General features: G+C 36.9%; 1 protein-coding gene across 1 annotated transcript in view; it reads right to left on the bottom strand.

The window, feature by feature from the left end:
• COBLL1 (cordon-bleu WH2 repeat protein like 1) overlaps positions 1-24,630 on the bottom strand; it is an 85,111-nt gene that overhangs the window by 60,321 nt on the left and 160 nt on the right. The gene's annotated exons all lie outside the window — the stretch shown is intronic.

Genomic DNA, 24,630 nt, shown 5'->3' with positions numbered 1-24,630 from the left:
GGGGGGGGAGGGGGCGAAAATGCGTTTTACATTGGCAAAAATGACAGAGATCATGTTTCATCTTCCACCATTCAAATATTTTGCTGGAACACCCACTTGAACGTAGAAACCTTACTTGCACTACCTCAACAGGAGCTCATAGGCTCCTTGAACTTGCTACTAGAGAAACCAGATATTCTAGAAACTAGGTACAACACCCTAATGGGTGTACAGCTCATCAAAGTGCTATACCACTTACACAGACTGTCTCCTCTCTGCAATAGCACAAAACAGATGCCTAATAGAATTTTGTATGCTAAAACATCCAAAGATCTTAAAAGCTCTTCACAGAGCAGGACTGCCAAGCTTGATTTTCTATCTACTCAGAAAAGATTAATAAAAGAGGTGATACAAGTATTCAAACACTTCTATTTGTGGGGAATAGAAATACAGAAATCCTATCAAATGAAAAAGCTTATAAACAACAAAATGAATGAAAGCAGGAGAAATGAAGAAATGCCAACAGCACAGTTCAGTGAAGCCAAGTTCCGCTGTGGGGGGAGGAGAGAGAGAGAGAAATATTTACCCATGCAGTAAGAGGCCTCTTACGCCACAGTAAGGTCACAAATGTTTCTAGGTGCCTTGTCTTTTAAACTACTAAAAAATCATTACATTATTTTAAAGTTATACACCAGCCACACAGAACATTTGGTTTGCTTACCTGATATCTCCTTTTAAACTTGAGCTTACAATACACCAAGTTTTTATGATTCAGTGTTTTACTTTAGCCCTGTAAACTTTGAAGGCCTTCAACAGAAAGGCAAACAGTTATGGTAGGTGGCTATTTCTGGCAGTATTTTTTTTTCTATCAAACAGTCCAAGTTGGACACAGCATATCACAGAAATGAAGGAACAGCATGTAGCAACACCAGGGCTTTTTGTTGGGGTTGTTCTGTTTTCCCTCTCCCCTTGTGTACTGTTTGTAAAAACCAAAGAGCACCTTTTCATAAAGGTTCCTAAAGACAGAAAGTTTTATAGGTGAGCTCACATGACAGTTTTTTAAATTTTAAAAATATAAACAGAAGTACCTATTAAAAAGAAATGGAAGGGCATACAGCAACAGTCATGAATTTCACAACAGCGAGCACAGATTTTCCTTCACAACGAAATAAAGTGCCATTACAGACACTAATGGGCTTTTATGCACAACGCTGAAGTCTTACCAGAACTTGAATCACATGGTATACTATGGTTTTAAATGTATTTTCTTAAAATAAAATCACTGTCTTTTTGTGATCACTTAGGAAGTGAGACACTTTGCTAGCCAAAGTTCTAATATGGGAAAGACTCAAGCCAGGATCTGTGATACACAAGAATGTACATGCATGTGTGCATTTCAGATTTATCTTTTAAGAAAGAGTAATCAGAATTGTCCATGACTTACATTTGAGTCACTTGAAGAACATCCACTGAACAAAAAACAACATCTAAAGTACAATGAACTTTTTCCTTCCATTGACCGCAATATAAATTGTTACAGTATCCTGAATAGATTCTGCAGTAACTTTAAATCTCAGACACTTTAGTTTACACATCCCCAATACTACAGAAGCCTGATATGTGACAGACAGACCAAACAAGCTTCCTAAAGAAAGATAAGTCATAAAAAAACTTCTCCATGACTTTCCCCTCACATTCACTTGTACCTTTGGTTGTTACTATCTGGAAATCCAGGCTTACAAAAACATGTACCTAACTGCAAGTATTAAACCAGTCAAAACTTTTACAAAAATACAGTCTTTTAAATGTTTCTATTCAAGTCTATTGTTCATCATTTGGCTTAGATATACACTGTATTTATATTAAACATAATTTAAAAATTGCAACACTTGTCAAAGAAATCCTTCTGACAACACTAGAAGAAGAAAATTGCATTTTCAATTCTCACTGTTTAAGACTTTCCAACTAGACATAGCAAACAGTACAACCTAGAGGTATGGACTGTAGTATCAGATATTTCTACTGCTGGATTTAAGATTCTGCAAGAACTAGGACCCCACATTCACACTATTTACAGTTCACAAGCAAGATGTGTGAATCTGGAAAAAGAAATAGTCACTTTTTAGAAAAGGTCACGTATAACTTCTGTAATTAGGACACAAATGTGAATGTAAGCAGCTGCTTATCAGAGAAAGCCTACACACATTAAATACACAGCTCAATACTTACGTGCGCTCACATTTTGTTTCTATTACAGAAAAATAAAAAGCCCTCAGTGAAGATAGTGAAGCTCAGAGGTGTCTGAGTAACACATGCCAAGGCTTTGCTAGCCCAGACTCGATTTGCCCCCTTAGTCACTCGTCCTGCCTCCGCAGGGCGCGAGCAGCTCTGGGGCAGGCAGTGAGCACCCTGGGATGCGAGGGAAGCGAGGCAGCGCAAGCAGCCCAACAGCAGAGCACTGCAAGCCTGAAAAGTTCATTACATTAAAATAAGTTACTTTTGCAGCAAAAAAATGCTGAAAGCATAATAAAAGCATTACAATAACAACACTGAAAGTGCCAACTTAAAACACTAAAAAAAATGTAGCTAAACACTCTCCTTGGACAAGAGAGTGGCAGGTCAGCTTTTGGTACCTCAGGGCCAGGTGATGGGCGGCGGCAGTGAGCCCAGGGAACTGCTGCCCACACACACCTGCATGGAGCAACCATGTTAGTGCTGGCACCTAGGCAACAGGGGCAAGAGAGTCAGCTCTGCTCCCTGACAGAATGGCAGGAAGATAACAGATAGGTAAAGGCCTGCCTTTCACCCAGAGATGTTAGTAAAACTAAGCTGAGTGAAAAAAAAAAAACCCAAAACCAAACACATTCTGCTCTCTGAGACAGGCCAGGCAGGTGAAGTGCTGAAAAGTTTCTTCCTATACATTGGCTTGGTGTGAAATATCCTTAACATTGTATTACCTCCTATACATGAAAACCACAGTCTTAAACCTGCAGGTACTTACTTACCCCACCAAGATTTGAGCAACTCTTCAAAATGGTACAAGGCAAAGCACATGTCCCTCAAAGCATAATGCTGCTTCTAAGAACCAAGTCTCTCCGACATACTTTGATTAAAGTCAGAAAATATACAGATGTCTTGAATGCAAATACTATCAACAATCTTCATAAGAAATGCTGTGTCCACTTAATCAATCTAATTTTACAATTAAACCATCTTCCTAGAGCTCTTTCTGGTTCTCCATCTAAGCAGGGACAAATAATGCTGTCTCACAGAAGTTAAGCAAAGAAATGTGCTTTACTGTCCCGGTTAGACCAGGTCTGCAGCCAGGAATACAGGCATTTTAGAAATTCACAAGTGATCTTCCCACTGGGGACGAGGGACCAGACTGGTTTAAAAGGAGCCATGAAAAAAAAAGCCACAGGGTGGCACTGCAGGTAGGCTGTATTTTGAAACTTCTTGGCTTATTCTTTTCCAGGCAAATCAGAGCATATCTAATCCCATCTGTATAAAACAGGAGACTGGTTCATTAGTTTTGCTTCAAGCACAGTATTGTTCGGCAACAAATATCCCTAGAATATAAATCACATCTTAAAAGTACTCTACTGCAGAGATATCAGGGTATTTTACAAATTCATTAAATAGTATTTAAGAGCATAACACAAGAATGCTATTATAAAGATACTCAGAGAATTGATACATATTTTGGGTTTGTAAGTTCATTTTGAAAAAATCTTCATAAAGCATGTGCATTTTCAGACAAAGGCTACAGAATTTTCTTCCTATCATGACTTTTGATCAATGTTGGGATGCCAGAATCTCTAAACAGTTCTCTCTTCCTCTGAAAGGAAGGACAGTATTAACATGAGAAAATGAATGCAAGTCTGCGAAAAAGTCATAATACTGCATTCAACACTATCATATTATTTTAAAACATTTTCCGTCTCATGTATAAAAGATTCATGCATCATTTCATCAAAAATTGAAGCCTTAATACAGCAATATTTCAAAGCAAGACTTAGGAGTCTATTTAATCTACTTTACTGGCTTCTTCTCCCCCAAATTTCAAATCCCTGGCATTCAAATTGAAAGCCAAAACATTTGCAAGAAAAGCTATTCCTGTTTAGTGGAGAAACTGTTTTCAAAGGAGATTTGGAAGTCATCCAGGATTGCAACAGTTACTTTCCACTTTATAAAACAAAAGCTTCCTTTCAAGGTATAAACCTGATATTTCAGTAGATTCTAAACTAACAAATAATATATGACTATACACAACCATTTTAGTCACCTGAAATCCTAGATAATTTTAAACGTTCAGTTTGAAAGTATGATCTGTAAGTCTCCCTTGTCAATGTTTCTAGTAATAAATGAAAATAAGCAAAAAGTTGTATTTTCATTCAGTTGCACCACATTATAAATTAGAACACCAATCATCTGCTGTCATTTTTCTGACCCCAGAGTGCAAGAATTCTAAAAAATGTGAAGTTTTACTCCCTCAGACAGAAGCTCAAGAATGGATTGGTAACTGTTTCAACAGACAAGTAACAATAAACCATTTTTTTTGGCCACAAGATTGCTCCTTGTATTTTTTTTTAAACTGTTTATATATGGAGATTATTTTGCTATTAGACAGCATGACATTAATACACTGACAAAGAAATACAACAATATAGCGGTGACTTTAACACTGGATAAGACAAATGATTATGTAACTGTATTGATTTCCAAAGCTACACAAATTCTATTTGAGCATATTATTTACCTACTTTGCTGACTCTTATACTAAAGCACTCTACAGTCTAATAAACAGTTTCAAATACTATTAGACAGTATTAGAAAAAAAATACTAAATTAACAGATCAGTGACCTGACAAAATAAATTGATTTTGGCACCAAAACTTCAGTGTCCAAGTCAGTATTTCCTAAAAATCATATATTTAATACATATTCTTTAAAATATACATTTAATAGGAAAAAAAAAAAAAAAAAAAACCACAAACACCAAGAAACTGCAAAACACAAAGGAAAATACTTATTACTGAAAAGATTCAGCTATTATTATTTCCTCTGCTTGGGTTTGGAGAGCAAGGGCTTCTGCTGTGTTTGCCTGTAGACACTGAGTAACTATATTCCTAACACTTCATACAATAATTTCCCAGTTTATCATACTGTTTACATATAACACAGCAAGGTCATGTGCTGATGCAATTAATGACAGTGAGCTCCATTAGGTCTAAATAAAATAAACTATTTAAGCTAAAAATAGAGACACTGAATGCAATCTAATAGTGCTTCAAATACATTTTCTGTCTACCTCTATTGCCACCTATACAATTATTAATAGAAAACTAAACAGAACTGGACAAATTTGGGAAGGAGGTACTTTGCTCATCAAGGCCATACCCTTAAAAGTATGGCCTCTGAGAAAGCTGTGTATAATATGTGGAGGAAGTAACTAGCATGACTTCTGTTGAGTTCTGTTTTCTTCTGCTGTTTAATTTCCTCACTTAAGGCGGAGAAGTGTTCATTGTACATATTTTGCACAGGTTTGGAATAACACCTCAGGATGGCACAAGGAACCCTACGCAATTAAATAGCTAATTTTGCCAATAATCAATTTGCTAATCTTAATTTCAAAAATAGCCTATGCATTGAGCTTCCATAGGTGGTCATTAGTAATCTGAACAGCACTTGGTCTATTATATGCCATTACAGAACTTTGCAATTCTAGATGAGGAGGTTACACAGACACTCCCCAATGAAAAATAAAAACTTTAAAAATTCAAATACTGAAATTTTAACTTGCAAAAGTCAAATAACAAAGAAAGGATTCCATCAATTCTAGTCCTGTCTCACCCACTGTAGAACAAATTTTAAAATTTAAAAAGAAAAAAAATAAATCTCTTTTCACATCTTTGGTATCAGAATTTCATGTCTATTTATGCACGAATACGACTAAATCGTTCCCTTCATTTTTTCATATACCCTTGAACAGAATTATTTGTTCAAGAACATAAAGAACAGAAATTAAAGAGCTGCATAGCGTTTATCACTGCAACGCAAAATATTTATGTCCAATTCTTAACTGAAGTATCACACAATTTTACACTCTTCTTCAAAAGTGCAATCAATATGCAGCCCCAATTTCTATACAAACCACAGGAATTTAGATGCAAGAAAACAAGTTTTAAAAAGCAAAACTAAACCCTCCAGACAACTACTAGCCAGCACTGTGAGACACATTCTTACATTCCCATGGAAAGTTAACAGTACAAGGAGCCACATGTTCCCTTGAGGCCATGCACAACTGAACTACTGGACAAAGAACAAGTTCTGATCCCCCTCACTTACACATACACATAGATCATGGGAACTCATTTTCTCCGGGTCACTTGGCTACACAGCTGTGTGTCATTTGTTTTTAGAACACAAATGTCTTCCTCTAAATGAACAACCAATTACTGCCTGATCCAATAAAAAAATCCAGAAGAGACAAAAATATCTGTATTGCTAGTATGGTAAGCTTGACAGCATAGGCTAAAAACATATGTAAAGCTTCTATTTCACTAAACAGTACGAGAGTATCTTATGAGCACAAATTCTGCCAAATTAAAAGTTATAGACAGGTGACCATTAGCATAAGGTCACTCCCAGGAGTCCAAAAATCTATGTTGCAGAAGCCCCATTACACTGTGACAATCTTGTCTCCGGTTTGTTGCTGACATATGACTCAAATTTATGCTAGCTTTCTGCATCTTTATCATCTATCATTTTCTCATTACTTAAAATAAAAATTAATAACAACTATCAAGATTATCTAATGGATCAAAAAGATATTTCCGCTCCTGGATTTCTACTGAGCTTTAAAATGTAGCCTGCATACATGAAGGCTTCTTTAACAATTTCAGTAGAACTGGGGAGTGAATGTGCATGGAAAAAAGGATGTAATCACCTAACTGCAGCTCCTAAAACATGTTAAGTAGTTTTGTGTTTAAAGTGTTGGGACAGCCACAAATTAAGTTTGTTAGACAAAGATGGTCTAACATTGACTCAGACATACAGATAGGGATCAGAAAAATAGGCTATGGCCTTATTTGTCACTTCGGATATGTACAGAGGACCAAAGCTGCTGCGTCTTACTCCTAGGAGATACCAGAACTCACCTGTCAAATTAGGGATTAAAGACAGAGGAAACAGACTGTGTCATTCCTCCTCTTCATGAGCTCCACCAACCTTTCACCATCTCCTGTATATAAGGACCAGCCATTGGCTACACAACCTCACTGAAACCCACTGCAAATCACAGTATGAATTACTAGATCACACCTTTTAACTACTCACCAACAGCCAGACTGAATCTGTTTGCTAAACAAAAAAGAAAATTAACATGGCTAAAGAATGGTTGTTCAGAAAATACCTCGCACCACTGCACTATTTCTGCATGTGCAGTCACATGGTTTCTCAAGCTCACCATCCTTTTTAGTCTCATAATTCTGTTTTCTACATATTTGCTGATGTGAAATGACAGGGTTGAATGGGGGATACATCTGTCACAGTAACACTATATGAAACATTTTTTAGATCGTATGTTTAAGTATGATCCAGTGTCCTTTAGAAATACCCTACCATTAGCCTTCTGGGGTTATGTCTAATAAGGATACCAGGTGGCTGTCAAAACCAATGAATCAAAATGACATAAGTTTCTGAGAAAATTGCAGGACAAATTTTACAGCTAGGCCAAGCTATCATTTCTCTCTCTTTTTACTGGTCTTTTTTAGCCCCAATTACATGGCTGCTGACACCAAGTGATGCAGCTGAGTGCCTGGTGAAGGAAAAGAATCATAGAATCATTTACACTGGAAAAGACCCTTAAGATCACTGAGACCAACCATAAACCTAATGCTGCCAAGTCCTCACCTTCTTCATCCTCAAGAGGCTTCACCCCTCTACAAATTATCCCCTCCTATTCATATTCTTTTGATGTTTTTAAAATAAGAAAGAGGAAAAAAAGAAATCATCCCCACTTGCTCATAGTGGGCAAACCCACAACATCCCTCTGGGTATCGCTGGATAGACGTTCCAGCCTTCCACACTCTTACGCAAGGGACTGAAAGGGAACAAGAACAGAAACTGAAACTAGAAAGAACAATCTTTCTGCTCTTCTTGAGCTTATGTGAAGCACCACCATGCTGTGGTCAGTGAAAGATATCACTACAGATTCCGAAAGAAGAATATGTACATTGGTCCTACTGGTTTATATACTTGGAATTCAAGACACTTAGCTTTCTTTATAAGCTGTGTTAAGGGAAGTGTGTAATGAGAATTAATCTAACATTTGACAGATCATTTCTACAGTTGGCAACTACCAACAGTGACAACATATACAGCATTGTTATCTGAAAATATGCAGAACTTCTAAGATTAAGCTCTAAAAACCAAAGGAAATTGCTTGAACTCAAACACTGTCAGTGAGTATACATATATAAATATGTGTAAGCATATGTAAATCACAAGTCAAATGAGTAATCAGTGATTCTAGTAGTATTTAGAATTATCCTTTCATGTATAAAACACACTCTTGCTTATATGCCACAAACAAATATGGATAGCTTAATTTCATCAGCACAATGAAACACAATTCCATATTACATATATACTAAGGTTTGGTATTACTATGTTCTTCTAACCAGAATTTAAGATTAGTCTGAGCCTCAAGATGTACAGTAGAACTTGCTCATGATACTAGCCTGAAGTTTGGGTTTTTTAAACATGTAGGTACATTGTAAAACTCAAGACAGTAGAAACTGAAACAAGCTGGCTGTTTGCCAAGACAGAGCAGACCCTTTTGTACATTCTGGAAAAGGCACATACAAGTTTAGTTGCCAAAGGATCCAGTTACAGGCCTTGATATCCCATCCTGTTTTATCATGTAGCTCTTTCTGAAAAATCTGAGTATTTCATAGCCAAATTCCAATCTAAAACTCCAACTTACGGAAGCTCAAGGGATATAAATCACCTCCTTCCTTTCTTGGCATCCTCTGCCTTCGAACATGACGACATTATGTTCAAATCAGACCAAATTACCAAGCTTAAACATCTGAAGTGACATTAAGCAGACGACATTGCAATCAACCCTTTCAACTTTTTGATATGCCACTGTTATCTCTCACAAGTCATCTTTGTTTCCAACAAAATAACATAATATAAAAAAACAAACAAAGCAGATCTCAGAAGTATCACTGGTATTTCACTGGATTTGCTGTATATTATTAAGCTTAAAAGCAAGCTGAATGATGCCTTATACTCACTACTATTTCATTATTGTATTAATTGCAGTAAGAATCCTTACACCAGCAAACCAATTTGAAACAGAAGTCAGGGAACAGCTGGAATTATGCAATGCTATGGCACGATGCGAATCTTCTACCTAAAAGGCAATTAGCCAAAACAGATCAGACAAACAAAAACCGGCTCAGGCCAAGTTAGAGTACCTTCCATCAAACACACTTGAACCTTTTCAGATGACAAAGCCAACATTTAACCATAGGAATCAGTGGTATCCCTGACACTTGTAGGTTAAAGCCTTCCATGAAGCACCAGAGGCACTATGAAAAACATGGTCCTCGTGGGTTTTTTTAATCTCTTTATTTTTTTTTATTACTGAGGATCTTTGCATGTCAAAACAGAAGCTTGATTAGTGAAAGAATTTGTCAGAATTTATCAGCTCCTTGTACTTAATTTCTTCGTAATTCCCAGGATATCAGTTATTCTTCTGTTAATTGTAAGGTCAAAGAGGACCTCATGGAAGCAATAAGCAGCAGGAACTAAATAAACAGAAGACCGGATCTTTAATGCAAATGTGTTTCCTGAAGGAAAGGAGAAAATCAGTGCAGATAATGTAGTACAGAAGCAGGAAAAAAGTTTTCAAAAAAATTAAAATCACATGTTCTAAAACAATCTGTTCAAAAGATTTCTCACTGGAACATAAGTAGCTCTTCAAAACCAGTGCCCTGCTGAGGAATTTACATACTTGCCAAGGTTTAAGTTACTAATCAAAAGCAACAGCTATTTGCTTCAGGGATGAAAAGTTGTGATACTTGCTCAAAAATTTAAAAACCAAACAAAATATAATCATTTTAAGATACAATACAACCTGCACAGTGAGAACTGTCTGTGTGAGTGTATAACTGAGACAGTAACTCCAGAATACATCCCCCTTCATTAGAAGTTTTAAGAAAAAAATTACTGACAATATAATTAAGACGCCTTCAGAGTGCTGGACCAGTTCAAATAATGCTTAATACTTTTCAAATCCACCACTTACAAGGTCACATCAGGGTAATTCCATGGCATGCCTCCTGATAACCAGGTTTCTGGCCTGTTAAAGAACATTGTGAGTTTATATGAACGGCTAGAATCTGAAATTTATCTTTAATGACCATAGGGTCATTAAAGTTACATGTGTTTTCCTAAATCACTGGTCTACCCTAAATCACTACCTACCGTTATACGGTGAACTGCTGCTACAGACACGAAGATGTCTGATAAATTACATCTTCAAATAAATTAGTTTCTGGCCCCAGAAATGATTCACCCTCCACAGAAATTACATATCTCTACATGTAATATGGTATCCCCCCAAGTACATCCAAATACATATACTATGCATATATATATAACAGCACTATTTGGCCCTTTAAAGAAGTTGCTATTTCAAACGTGATACTGTCTGAACAACAAGACTGAAATGTCTTTTGGAATATTACATTATAGTCCTATTTCTCCTTAGGCATTATGACAACTTATTAACTAAGCCTGAACAGTTCCTGCAACATCCTTCTCTCACAGAATTTCAGGGAAATGTAGATAAGTGATGGTAAATAACAGAAAAGTCATTCTGAGTATCAAACTTCGTGATAATTATAAATTTGAAAGATGAATTTATAATTTAGTATAAAGTATAATCAATATTAAAACAATATTGTTTCTGCTGTAAAGCCTTTAAGAGTGAAGATTCTTTCAAGAGTGAAGCCTGTCTACTTTCCCTTACAGTTCTGCATAACTGACTCACTACTGCCTTCTCACTTTATCATCAGACTCTGTTCCTCTACTGTGTAGGCATCAGCAGCATAGACCGGTTTCAAATAAGATTCACAGTCAGGAGTCTTACAGTAGGGACACAAACTCTGCACTTGAGTACAAATACTGAAAGACTGACAACTTTCTACTAACTAGTGTAAACTGCTGTGCTAAAATAATTCTACCAAAATAGTTCTGGTTTTGAGGACTTATCCCAAAAAACTTTCTGTAACACACACACACGTTACAGGAACACCAATTTTACCTTTATCCATATACTTGTTTCAGATCCAGCTACTTCTGCCTAAAAGAAACTTATTTATATTTCTTAAACAACAATCTAGGCTATCCTACAGTGTACTACAGATCTACCACAGGGGTTCAACTAGATGATCTTCAAAGGTCCCTTTCCAACACAAACAATTCTATAATTCTATGATTTCCCTGAAAAGAATAATGAAGTGGTGGAAACCAAAAGCAGAAAAGTAATTTGACATACTTACTTCCTAAAGAGAGCAAGTATACTTGGATACAGCACTTAGAAATGTAAGAACTATTAATTTATAAAACAAAATTAAAGGCACCACCATTCTAGCTGGCATTGAGGAACAGCAGGACAGTACACTGAGTGGAACAGGGGCATAGAAGTGCTTTAAAAGACCTTATGAGAACAAAGAAAAAATTGTTTAACATATCAAACAAAAATTTAAAGGGACTATAAGTAAACTCTTAAAAAAACCAAACCCAAACAGGAGATGGAGAGGTCAAACATTGGCAAGAGGAGAAAGCCACCTTGCCATTTCCAGATGACATGACTAAATGGACACAACTTGAACCAGCAGGGTTTAACAGGCACTGGGCAAACAATCTACATCCCCCTCAGTAAATCACCTTTAGCTTGAATATAAAAGGGTTTTCTATTTGTACAATCTAAGGAATCATAAAGAGATAAAAATAACCACATTCTGTTTGTCCTACTGAATAGGTGATTAAAATAACCGACAACATTTTGTTTTAAGTCATGAACTAGAGGTGGATTCACCAGGTCACAATTGGAAAAGGAGAACTGCCAGTCCTTGATAAGCATGGCAATTACCATTCTTTTATATACAGAACTACTCTAAGGGAGTACAGCTTCCTTACACAGAAATAATAGCATATCCTTTGATTTATACAGTAGGTCTCCAGCAGTACAACCAACATCCTGTTTTCATCTTAAAAGTACAGCTGGGCAGTTTGTCTATGGGCTTTATTTATCAGAGTTCCTATGAGTGCCTTCCCATTATGAGAAACAGCACCCTCCAGTTCAGCAGCATTTTATCTACCTGGTTCTTTCCTTCTGATAATTCTACCCAGACTATACAGTATATAGATGTATACTAAGTGCTTTGAAACAACGTGACTTAAGTTTATAAATATTAACTAAAAAAAAGTAACACCTTTCCCACCCAGGAAGTCATGTAAAAACACCCAAGAAAATTCAGAGAAAAAGGATTTTCTTACCTTATGGCTTTCAGAAGAAAGAACAGAAATACTGCTCAAATGATCTAAGCTCTAAGATCTCATAAAGCCCTTAAAATACACACACAAATTCCTGAGATCTGAAGCCATCTCTCTAAGACCTCCCTGGATTTATAAGTTTTCCCTAAATATAACAGAGATTCTCTGTTATATGCCTAAAAATATATGTAGAAAAATTTTGGATTAGACACCTCTCAGATTATTAATAATTCTGTATCCTGTGTTATCACAACAGTTAGAATCCTGTCAGAAATCCAGTATTTTCCACATTCCTACCCATGAAAGTAACCAGACAAATAGCATTTTGAATGATTTACATGCTCATACTCTTTAACCATGCAGTAACTCATGAACATGCCATTCACATGTTGTCATGCTTTAGAAATAGAAAGACTGAGAGCGCTTAACTGTTAACCACTGTACATGTTCAAAACAGTTTTAGAAGAAATTGATGCTTGTTGAATACATTAAATCACTAAAAACATATAAAATGAGGAATGTTTTGCTAGTTGTATCTACAAGACATCCACTTTTTTACCGCTTTATCTTCAAGCAAGTGGTAAGGAGCATGTCAATAAAATGTCAGTGGAAACAAAAAGGCAATTACTAATACCAATATAGGGCAAACTTCTTCATCAGAAATGAATGGCCCTGATTCAAGAGCACTGGAAAACCTTGAATTTGTCTACGCTGGCCAAATAAAGGGCTGGGGTGGGGTGAAGGACAGGAAAAATTACTACCAACACAGCTACAACAATAGAAGTTCCAGTGACAAGGTGTGTAGATCAGAACATCACCTAGGCCAGAGCTTCTACTCATGTCCTTAGTGGTAAGAGCTAGGTCAGGGACAAGCCACAGATAGTTCATTTGCTAAAACCTCTCCAAAATTTGTCCCCATTTCCCCAAACTTAGCTGCAGTACATCAGTGCTTCACAGAATGTTGTTACGAAACTAAAGATAACATGCTGAAAACCAGAGCATTCAATCTGGAAAAAAGTTCATGGGCAACTGTCTACACAGATGATAGAAGCAGAACAAGACACAAACTAGAGAGAAGCAGAACAAGACACAAACTAGAGAGTGCTAAAATTCAGCTGCAAACTGTGAAATTGAAAAGTTCACCCTCAGTCTACGGAGTAAAACTCTCACTGCCAGTAACCAAAACCCCATCAATCTCTCCTAAGTGCCACATTTGCTCTCTCCCAGTAAGCAAGGGCTGGGTTTCAAACACTGCCCAAAGGAAGAAATTCATGGAAAAAACTCCAGCTGTTGGAGAAGAGATTCAAATTGTGGCTAATGGCCATCCAACTGTTCTTCTGACACACACAAAACAACATTGACCAGAATTTTCTGAATTTTTATTACATGGATATAGAGTCACTACCATAGTGCTGCTAGTTTAAAGCAGAAAGGCTGTCTTTGGATCCAGAAATTCAAAGCTGACACTTCAAAAACATCCCCCAACTAAAAGAATATCCTAAGATGAACAGAGGCAAGGGAAGGGTGCCCAAAGTAACAAAAACTTTGCCTAACCTTAAACAGAGAAAAAGGAATTACCCCAGATTTTTGCAATTACAAACACCTTATCACCAACAACTAATAGAAGGAGATGATGTAAAGAAGCTGCAAATTTACTCAACAGCAGCAGCAAACCTGCTCAGTTCAGAATGAGACACTTAAAACTTCCTTCCACCTAGACTGTCCATGAGGGAGCGAAATAGGTATGCAACCTCTGTTAATTATTCAACTAGTATCACAATACCAAAACAAAACAAAAAACAAATCATGGGAGGGGTAGGGGGGAGAAAAGTAAATCTCCATATCCAGCTCCAGATCTCTGAATGAATCGGTCTTTCACATAAAGAGTCAAACCACTTCTTTCTCACTGCCACTTAAATATTTAACTGAAAATATTTGTTAACCAAAGCCCCAGATAAATACAATAGTATATAATACTGGTCCAACTACATCAGTTTGAGGATGTGATTCACATTTTCTGATCGATCTCATTTTACTGTCAGAAGCCAAAAGCTTTTTAATGGGTTGAGCTTAATAACTGAATTTTTCAGAATTTCAACAAATGGTATGCCATGTTTAGCTATCTCTTCCTATCTTTGATAAAGTATCACATGCTCTTTTACAAACAGACTGAAGATCGTTCTACCACACCGAGCATTTATTCACATGATACCACAAACGGACTCAAGGAAACACTTATACTGTGTATGACACAGATGTGAAACATGATGTGACAGGATGGGGGAAAGGCCAATAACAGCAGATAGAATAAAAAATTAGATCTGGAAAACTATTTTTAAATGAAAGTTAAAACCTCATAAAATGATTATGCCTCATCTGAGAGCTTTTGTTTACATGTAACAAAAGAACTCTTTACATACTCAACCATCTTTCCTTTCTGAGAATATGTTGTTGGCAAATGAACTGCACGCTTCTCAATCAGGGTAGGATTTTGCAAGAGTATTTCTATTTTAGGTTGCTAAAGTTTCTCCAAGGGGCTCTGACAAACATTTGTTTACAAAATAAACAATTCACTGGGCATTTCATTTCCTACTACATGAATAGGAAGAGGCAGCATCAGCTTGTCAGAATATAGACAGATTTCATTCAGGAAATGTGAAGGAAAATCCAGTTGTTGTTTAGTGGAGAGAGTATGCAGAACATTTGCCTCTTCTGCAGAGGGACAGAGCTTTGACTGACACCATATAGATCTTTCCACAAGACCACTCAGTCGGAGTCCCAAGTATTTTTAAAATCTCCATCTACAGTCAACACATATAAAATACTGCTTGGCATTGTATAGGATAAAATTTCAGCATTTGTTTTATGTGTCATTATTTCCAAACATTCTCAATTCTACCTTATTCTGGATTAAGTGCTGGCAAGCAGTCTTTAAAAAAAAAAAAAAAAAAAAGGCTTTACATATTGAAGTCAGAGAATCCAGGAAATTTTTTTGGCAAGTAAACACAGGGAAAAAAAAAAAAAGACAGAAGCCTATAAACAGTCTCTTAAACAACGCCAACAGAAAGAATAACCACTGATTGATTTGTTTGAATATTTCTAAAACTATCATAGCACCAAACTCCTCCTTATAAAATAATTTTATATTTTTGATGTTTTATTTAACATTTACAATTCATTGCATTTCCCTCCTCCTTTATTCATCTGAGATTTACAGATAAAGAGGCATTACAGCAGTATATTTTGGGAGGAAGACTGGAAAGTTTGTAAGAATATTTGGGCAGTGGAAATATGAGAATAGTCAAAGAAAGATGCTTAGAAATAAGACAGAGATTCCAACAGTTTAGACAGTGATGTCAGACACCTATTACTTTTCCAAAATAAGCTGCTTCAGATTCTCTCCTATCCCCCTCACTATTGACAGTCAGCTCTGAAGAAGTGCTTATAAAATGCTTTGGTTCTCCATACCTTCTAGATTTTCACCTTGCTTTTCTATGAAAATGAGCAAGCATTGCCTGGCATGTTGAGACTATCTCAACAATACCTACAGGGGAGAGGGGAATATGTGCCCTACACTGCAGAAACACAATCAAAACAAAACCCAAAAGTTACCTAGATTTCAAAATCCTCTAATACCTGTACATATCACTTAGAAGAAAAACAGGCCCCTCTCCCTACCCCCCCAAAAACTCCAACCAACCAACAACAAACAAAAGAGAAGCATTCAGAAACTGAAGGAATAAAGACACATTCTGACCCAGTTACATCAGCTACTTTCTACAACATATGTCCTCTTAACTTGTCATGTAAACATCAAATTAAATATATCTAATTTTGAGAAAAGACAGCATAAGAAAATTAAGCTTTAAGAAAATTACTGCTACTGGCCCAACAAAGTAAACTCTTGACAGGATTTATTTTCTTATTTTTTTCCTTTCAACTATTTCATTTCTCCAGCTATCACTGCTGCCTTAAGATGTCAGTTCCAAGTCCTGCGATGTCTAAGGCATTACTCAACCACAGATAAGCGAGCAGATGAGAACAGCAACTGCAAACACCACCAATGACTGCCCTTTAAAGTGCCATATGAAAGGGCCTGGGAAACCCTTCTCCCATTATGCTCGTGGGAATACAAGGGAATAAGATGCATTAACCTAGGTAAAATGTGATACATAATATTTTAACACAAAGTCACATTTATTAAAAAGAAGAATCTATAGTTTCACATGAAATCAGGGGAAGAGAAATCAAATACAGGCAGAATGGGATACAGGAAAAATAAAACAACAAACAGATGGAAGGATCAAGCTGAAGGGCCAGGTTCTTTTTAAATCGCAATTTAAAAGAACAGAGAAAAACAGAATCCAGAAAGCTAAAACTCTTTCATACACTACTTCTGCTTTAACAACAGGGTCATACACTGCAAAACAGTTTAAGGTAATAGGAGGAAGGAATCTCCTCCCTACATAGAGGATGAAAAAAAACACAAAGTCCCCAAAACCCAAGTGTTGACTTCAAGAGCATCTGCCACCAATAAAAGCAGATGGGGAAAGACCACTTTAGCTTCCAAATGTTAAAATCACAACAGTTAAGGTGTCTTAGGAATTGTTACAATTCTTCAGAGTGCCTAAGCATGATTTATGAGAAAGGCTTTAAGAAAAGAAGCAGTAGCACACTGAAGTTTAAGATTCAGCAAAACAGGACTTTCTCCAAGTAGTGAGTACTTTAAAAACTGAATGAGGTAAAAATAGCTCAAGGAGGGCGCCAAGGATGGAATTAGTGAGGCTGCTTTGTAGTGTGGGTGGAAGGAGAGGATCAAAATTGCAGGCAAGGGGAAGTGAGAGACCATGAATCAGAGACCAGCAGAGGATACAGAGGAGTTTATGTCTGAATACTTCATAGAGTAAATGGAGAAAGCAGTAACTCTTAAGAAATGAAAGTCTGGGAACCTAGGGACAACTTTCAACATAGTGGTACCTGATTTTGGAGGAATTGAAGTTTCTGAATTTAAAAAAGAAAAAAATAAAAAATTGTAAACACCCAGATTTCTGTCATGGCTTGAATTTCTGATTTTACATCAGAAATTCCACTTCTGGAATATCCACGTACTACACAATTGTCATCAACTAACGTTAATGCCGTACTTGTCTTGCAAACTAAAGAACTAAAACAGACATACATCCATGCAGAGTTTCTATGCTCTCAAAGCCAGAATGGTTTCATATTTAATTCTGAAAAAAATGCATTTTTAATGAAAAAACCAAAATGTTTAAGTCCACAACTACTTGTGAAGACATACTTCACTTTCCCCTGAAGGGAATTACAACCTAGCATGAAGAGTTGTAAACATTTGCTTTCTCAACTTTGTTACTGACAGACATTTTGGCTCCTCTGTTTTTTTTTTCTGGATCCAGAGACAAAAAACTGTTCCTCCCAAGTAAAAAATGCTTTCAACATCCCTGTCACAAGAACAGTTAAACAATAGATACCTCAGTAGATTATCTTCTACCTCCAGTATTACATCCAGTTGTTTTGGTGGTCTAGTTTGACAGTACAGAAGGACTGTACTAGATTTTACAAAAGTCAAAAGCAGTAATACAATGATACTTAAACACATGGCAAAATAGTAAATGAAAAAAACCCAAACCTGATGCACTGCATTCTTCCCTATTGCTCTTCTAATTACCTTGTTACCTACCCATAAAAAGTATCTGGGCATTAGTAACACAAAGTTTCCACTGTTACCCTACTGATGGTCCCATATCATTGAACATTCCTATTTAACTCATTTTATTCAGCAAAGCACCCAGGACATCAAACTAAAAAACAATCAAAGAAACCCCTAAGTCAAATTGGATGCAACATACGGTAAAAAACCAATTCATTTTGCGAACAGAAAAAGCACTCCCTCTGGGCAACTCTGTCAATAATACATTTGTATTATAGGGACAACTGAAAGATAATTATGCCTTTCCTATAGCAAAACATAAAAAATTACCTGCTAAAAATGCATATAAAGAGCCTCAGTCTTTGGAAGAAAACGCATCTGAAGGTCTGACATGAAAGCCAGGTGCAATACCAAAAGCAAAAATTAATTCCCAACAGGAAACCATGGCCCATGAAAAGAACAAGGTTTTTAAAATAATAAATTAATGTTCAAGAATATTAAATTGAACAGATATTTGATTTTAAAGAAAAATACCTTGGGTTTAATGCTGTTATTTTAAGAGAGTAGTGGAGGGTTTTTTTTAATTAAGACAGTAACACTTTGTATGAGAAATGCAGGGCAAAGAACAAAACCTGTACCACTGATGGCATCTGAGAAAAACTCCAGCTCACAACATTTCTTGTTTAGCATAGAGAAACTGTTTGCACTGTTTGGGGAGAAGAGGAGGTTTGTTTATTTGTCTGCTTTTAAATAAGACTGATCTATGTTTTCCAAACCAAGTGGCTACATTTCCAGAACAGAAATAAAATTCAAAGAAATGTGCAGAAAGCATTTTTAAAATGCAGCTAAAAAAGTACAACTTGGAAGCTATTTCTTCAGTGGAAACCTCTGTAGACTAAAGCTTCCAACAAAACCAGTGCTTTCTCACAAAAGAAATCTTATGCCTAGCTAAAAATATGCACGTGCTCTATTTTCTTTAACTGAAAATAGCAATCCTGACAACTCTCGTCCTGCAGCACAGTTGACGTATATGCAAACTCCCCAGGGAGGCATTTCATAGATAGATTAGGGATCCATCCTTAGAAACACCAAAAGATACACAGAAGCAAACATGCCCCTTCTAACTGGATAACCTTCTAGCAAATAAAAAGCAAATCCATGAACTCTCAATTATATAAAGACCCCCATGGTATTCTGATGCATTAAAAAAATGTTTCTTAAACTATGACAAAACTGCACTTTTATCCACTAATCCATCACCATGCAGATTTTAAGTCAGAATACATCTACTGGAACCCCAGTTAGGAAATGTGTAAGTTTACTTTCAAAAAGTTGCATTTTTTATCGTGGGACATTACCTTAGGAGAGAATACAGGTAAAACCTCAAGTTTTCAACTGCTTGTTACAGCTCAAAACGGCAGGAGTGGTTTTCCCCCTTCAACCCTCCATTGTCGAATGCTGCACAGTCAGAGCTTTCTCTTCATTGTGTTAACACTGGGCATTGCAGAATTCTACAGAAACCTAGGAGCCAACATTTTGGCTTCTTGTCATCCTCTAATGCCCTGACATCAACTCTCTGAGTTTTAGAGTAGTATATAGTCACAGCAAATACTCACAGTAAAGAGCAACTCCTTCTCAAACAGCAGGCAGCTATGTGAACTTAAGTCAGAGTAACAGGTCAGCTGTTGGAGCAGCTAGTGAGAGCCAGGTGAAAAGAAAGCACACATCATATCTGTTTTAACTTGCAAGCAGCCATAAAAGACACCTGGCATTCCATTAATAGAGCAAATCATCATGTTGACTTGTTAATTTCTAGAAAAAAAGAATTTAGTTGAGTAGACTAACATTGTTACAACTCCAATGTCTGGCTGGATAATTTGGCATCTGCTGCTCCCCAGCACACACGAAACTGCAACAGTGGCAGCTAGAAATAACATCAGTCAAGACAGAAAAACTTGCATGCTTGAAAACTTTCTTCTTATCTACAGTGAAGAAAGTCAGAAGCAGTACTGGACTTCATGAAAGGAGACCTATTTAGATGTTGCCAGATTACAGGAGAAACTATTTGTGACAAATATTTCTGGTGAGTTAATTTATCTGTCTGATGACAGAAATCCCATAAAGATCTTCAGTTTCCTCTGGAATCTAAGCTTTTGGTCCCCAACAATGGGATCTTTCCTCCTTCCACCCAACACAGATGCATCTACTCCACATAAAAAATGAACTTCAGGTTTACATAAACACTGTAATCTCCCTTAAAGTTCACCCCAAAAAATACAGTAACAATAGCAAGAAAAGAACCTATCCTAAAATAACACTGAAACACACCTTCCAGTCTCAAGCACTTTTTCCCCTCACATGCTTTTGATACCTAACTAGCTCCCGCTTTTCCTTTTCACAGGACACCACCACACTTAGACAAAGCTCTGAAGTAACTCTGCTGATTTCTCTATTTGTGTATTACCCTCCCACACGTTTTTTCACTCTAGTATCCACATTCCTCAACCCCCTAATGTTTCCTTGATCTCATTCCCACAGCAACACACTCCAACAGTGAACATTACCACTGACTCCTCCATAAGCACCCAGCTATGACTTCACACTTGACAAACATTCAGTTCATGGCACCAGTGTCATGCAACTATTCTGACACTGCCTTGGTTAAGGTAGATACGTTAAAAAGAACATAATCACCTCAAGAATTATTATATGTATGTTCAGAACACAGCTGGCAAATTAGCCCCTGGAATGATTAGCATTCAAGTGGCTCATGATGAGCATCCACCCACAAAGTAGCTAACTCATAATTTCAAACATCCAGAGAACTCTATGGTCACAAATTCTCAAAATTCTTTCCATTTTGTCATTGCTCAATTAGTTGATCTTCATCAGGGTCATGGGGGTGAGGAAAAAAATGAGCTATTTATTCTGAAGTCCTCGGTCTAAGAGATAAAGCACATCTAATATTGGACTATTTGTTAGACTGGTGTCAGCCTAACTTCTGATCCTAGACAGTGCTACCATTTGGTAGCATAAGTAAAAAAGGTCTTGCATTTACTCATAAAAATGTATATACAATAAAGTAGTATATAGAGCAATAGCAACAGCTAATTCATTGCAAGATAAAAGCGTAGTTTCAGCCCTGACCTAAATTTCACCAAACTGAGCAAACTCAGACACACCTCCCCCACCTGCTGCTGTGGCTTGGCAATAGAATGCTTGTTTTGAAGCTACTGCTACACTTTGTCCCATCCCACATGCCACAACAGGGAGAACTTTCATTTATACTTGAACAAACGCATGGCTATGTTGTGAACTGACTCAACTGACAACTTGAAAGAGAGGAAGAGAGCTCAAATCAGCATTCTAAGCTTAATGCCAGACACTTCTCAACACTGAGCCACAGCTGATGTCTCCAGAGATCCATAATCTGATTGAAATGATTTGATAACAACTCAACAGTTATACACACAAGAAAAAAGCTAAATTTCTTGTTCCTTCTGAAAACATCTCTCACTTCCTGAGAAAGACCTAATCATGGGAAAAAAAACTTCTCTCCCTATTAAACTTTTCAAATACATTCACTAGGCCAAGTAAGGGAACAGAAGCATGAAGACACATTGGAGGAGTGTTTTCTGGCAGCAAGTTAACCAAAGCTGTTTGGCTCTTCCCCTCCTCTGAGATACAACCATCTCTATTTTCAGCCCCTGGAGAGCAGCTGTATCTCCTAAGCATATCTTGATTAGACACACAAAACCAAAATGACAAAACAAAGGGGGTTTGCCTAGGTAAAGCAGGTCAGAAGTATTATTTTGAAAGTAAGAGTATAGCTTTAAATATGATTTAAGGGAACAAACAGAATAACATAAAATTCTCAGAAACTGATTAGAACTGAATTAAAGGTGGACCTCAATGTGCATTCTAACATTTCATAGGAAATCAATCTTCCATTTACCAAAATCCCCATTTTCTCCAATACCTTAACAGCATATTAAGTTGCAATACATACAGTTCTTCATGGTAAAAGCCTTTGTCACCTAGCAAAATCTACTTGGTAATGTAAAACTTGATTTGCTCAGTGGTACTGGATTGCTATCCAGCAACATCAGGAAAACTGCATTCAAGAGGTGGGATACCAACAACAGCCACTTTTTTTTGTTGTTTTAAAGTATTAAAACACACATTTTCCTATCATCTCACAATGCATCCAATACATAAACCCAAAAAGCTCTGTGATAAACAGAAGACTCTGTCAACTGGCCTGGCAGGAACACACTGTCATGAAAGCTGCTCAGACTCAAGGCACGATAGACTCTGGGCAAGACAGATGAGCTATAAAATGCCTTAAAAGTAGGTCCAGCCAAGTTTCTTCTGCTACCAGAAGAAACTATGTGTCATGTCCAGCCAGTTACTGGGCACACCTTCTATTCACTGTATTCCAAAAATTTCCAGCCAGTTACGGGGCACACCTTCTATTCATCATATTAAAAAAAAAATCCAGCAGAGGCTGTTTTTAAAAAATCTTTACTGATTTAACTTGATTATACAACGAGAATTGGCTTATTTTTATCAAATTCAAGCACACATTTTTATCCACAACTGGTTTTAATAAACAATTCTTCAATAGAAAAGCCTACTGCTTCATGCAAAAAAAAAAAAAAAAAGTCTTCCAGGATATAATTACGGAATCCTTTCCTGAGGCTTGTCCCCATAGAACTGATAACAAAATTCTATACTGAAGAGTCACTAATGATTAAATTATATAGAAGTTCCAAGACTAAATAGGCTTGAAAACTCACAAACCACCTTTAACACCCCTAGCCTTGGCAGTTAGTATAAATAGACTTTCTAAGCTGTGAAGAGTTATCAGTAATTACACTGCATAACTTCAAACAGTGATTTAAGAACCCCTTTACTGGTAAACAATTTTCAGTTGCCGATTAATCATGTTTTCCACCTGGCTAGACAAGTTAAGAAGAGATATAATGCAGTATCACATCATTTGGTAATATATTTAAAGGAAATTGCTATTTCAACTGAAATTCTTCCCAGATTGCACAATTTTTCCTATCATCTCAGAAAGAGAACTGCAGTACTGCTTACTATTCAAAAATTTATCTGTGGATCATTTTCAGTAAACTGGGAGTTGCCACTGTTGCTGGTATATCCAGATTTTTTTCCTCAAATCCACCGTTTGGATGAGCAAATGAGACCATCTTCAGGACATAATTAAGACTGCCAATAAAGAACTCCTGTTGTAACAAGAAAAGAATGGTAAATTTACTTCCTAAGTACCAAATTACATGGGAACAGCTGATAAAAGGCCTGAAAATATATCCGCAGGGCTAACGCAAATGAGCACTGCTGTTAGCTACATCTTTTTCAAAACTGAGATGTGAATGCTGACAGATGCTTGAAGTCACATTAAGGGAACAGACTACTTTTCCTGACTTAGATAAGACAAGCAGCAGCCAAAATTCAGTATAACCAACTGCTTTATGGCAGGCAACAGGCCTAGAGAAACTGTCAGAATAATCAACATTTTAATTGTGCCTTTTTGCTTGTTTTCATGTTCCTGCTCACAAGTAAAACTGAGGACCCTCAAGACATACTGTTTTAGTCACTTCCTAACCTGGTTACATGCTCTATTATCCTATGCTCGTCCTTTCAACTGTGCTTCCATACCCAAAGTCTTAAAAATGCAATAATGATCTATACTGTAATTATACCTTCTACATTGACTAACAACAGAAATTCATTTCTCAATGGCCGTATGTAAACGTGGAATTGCCACAAGGCCCTAAGTGAATAAATACCCCTTCTCTATGAGTCTTCCATATTCCCTACAGACATGGCTTCAAACTGATCCGATTGTTACTGCAAATACTACAGTAAGTTACCATCAACTGCACCTGTTCATCCCATATTCACTTGGTCAGAAATCCAATTAATTCATTTTCGCATATAAGCTTCAAGACAGTCTTGGCGTTAAAAAAATACACTCACCATGTGTTTCGTCCCTTCTATTTACAGTTAATTCCAGCAGTCTCGCCAGTATTTTTAAACCCTCAAGTTCCTACTGAAGTTACTGACTGAATTAATTGTCTTCAAACATACCTGACTGCTTAACTCAACGGGAAGTCCTGCTCCTGATTTGTAAGTGGGGAAAAGTTTTACTTAAATTTAAAACCACATTTTTTAAAGTTACACTTTCTGACAGACTATAAGCAAGCCGTCGGAGGAGCCTAACCTTTAAAAACAAATACACCCATCCTTTCCCTTCTCCCAACAGACGCTGCTTGTTTAATTTTTTCTCCCTCTTCCAAGGGGGGCAGTTTCCAAGGCCCCGGGGAGCGCCCAGCTCCCCCACACCGCCACCCCCCCGTCCAGGCCGAGAACCGCGGGCC

This window comes from Athene cunicularia, assembly GCF_003259725.1.
Source record: "Athene cunicularia isolate RWA chromosome 7 unlocalized genomic scaffold, athCun1 chr7_part1, whole genome shotgun sequence".
NCBI classification, from domain to species: domain Eukaryota; kingdom Metazoa; phylum Chordata; class Aves; order Strigiformes; family Strigidae; genus Athene; species Athene cunicularia.
The sequence above is the reverse complement of the archived record's forward strand: the minus strand, read 5'-3'. Positions and strand labels throughout refer to the sequence as shown.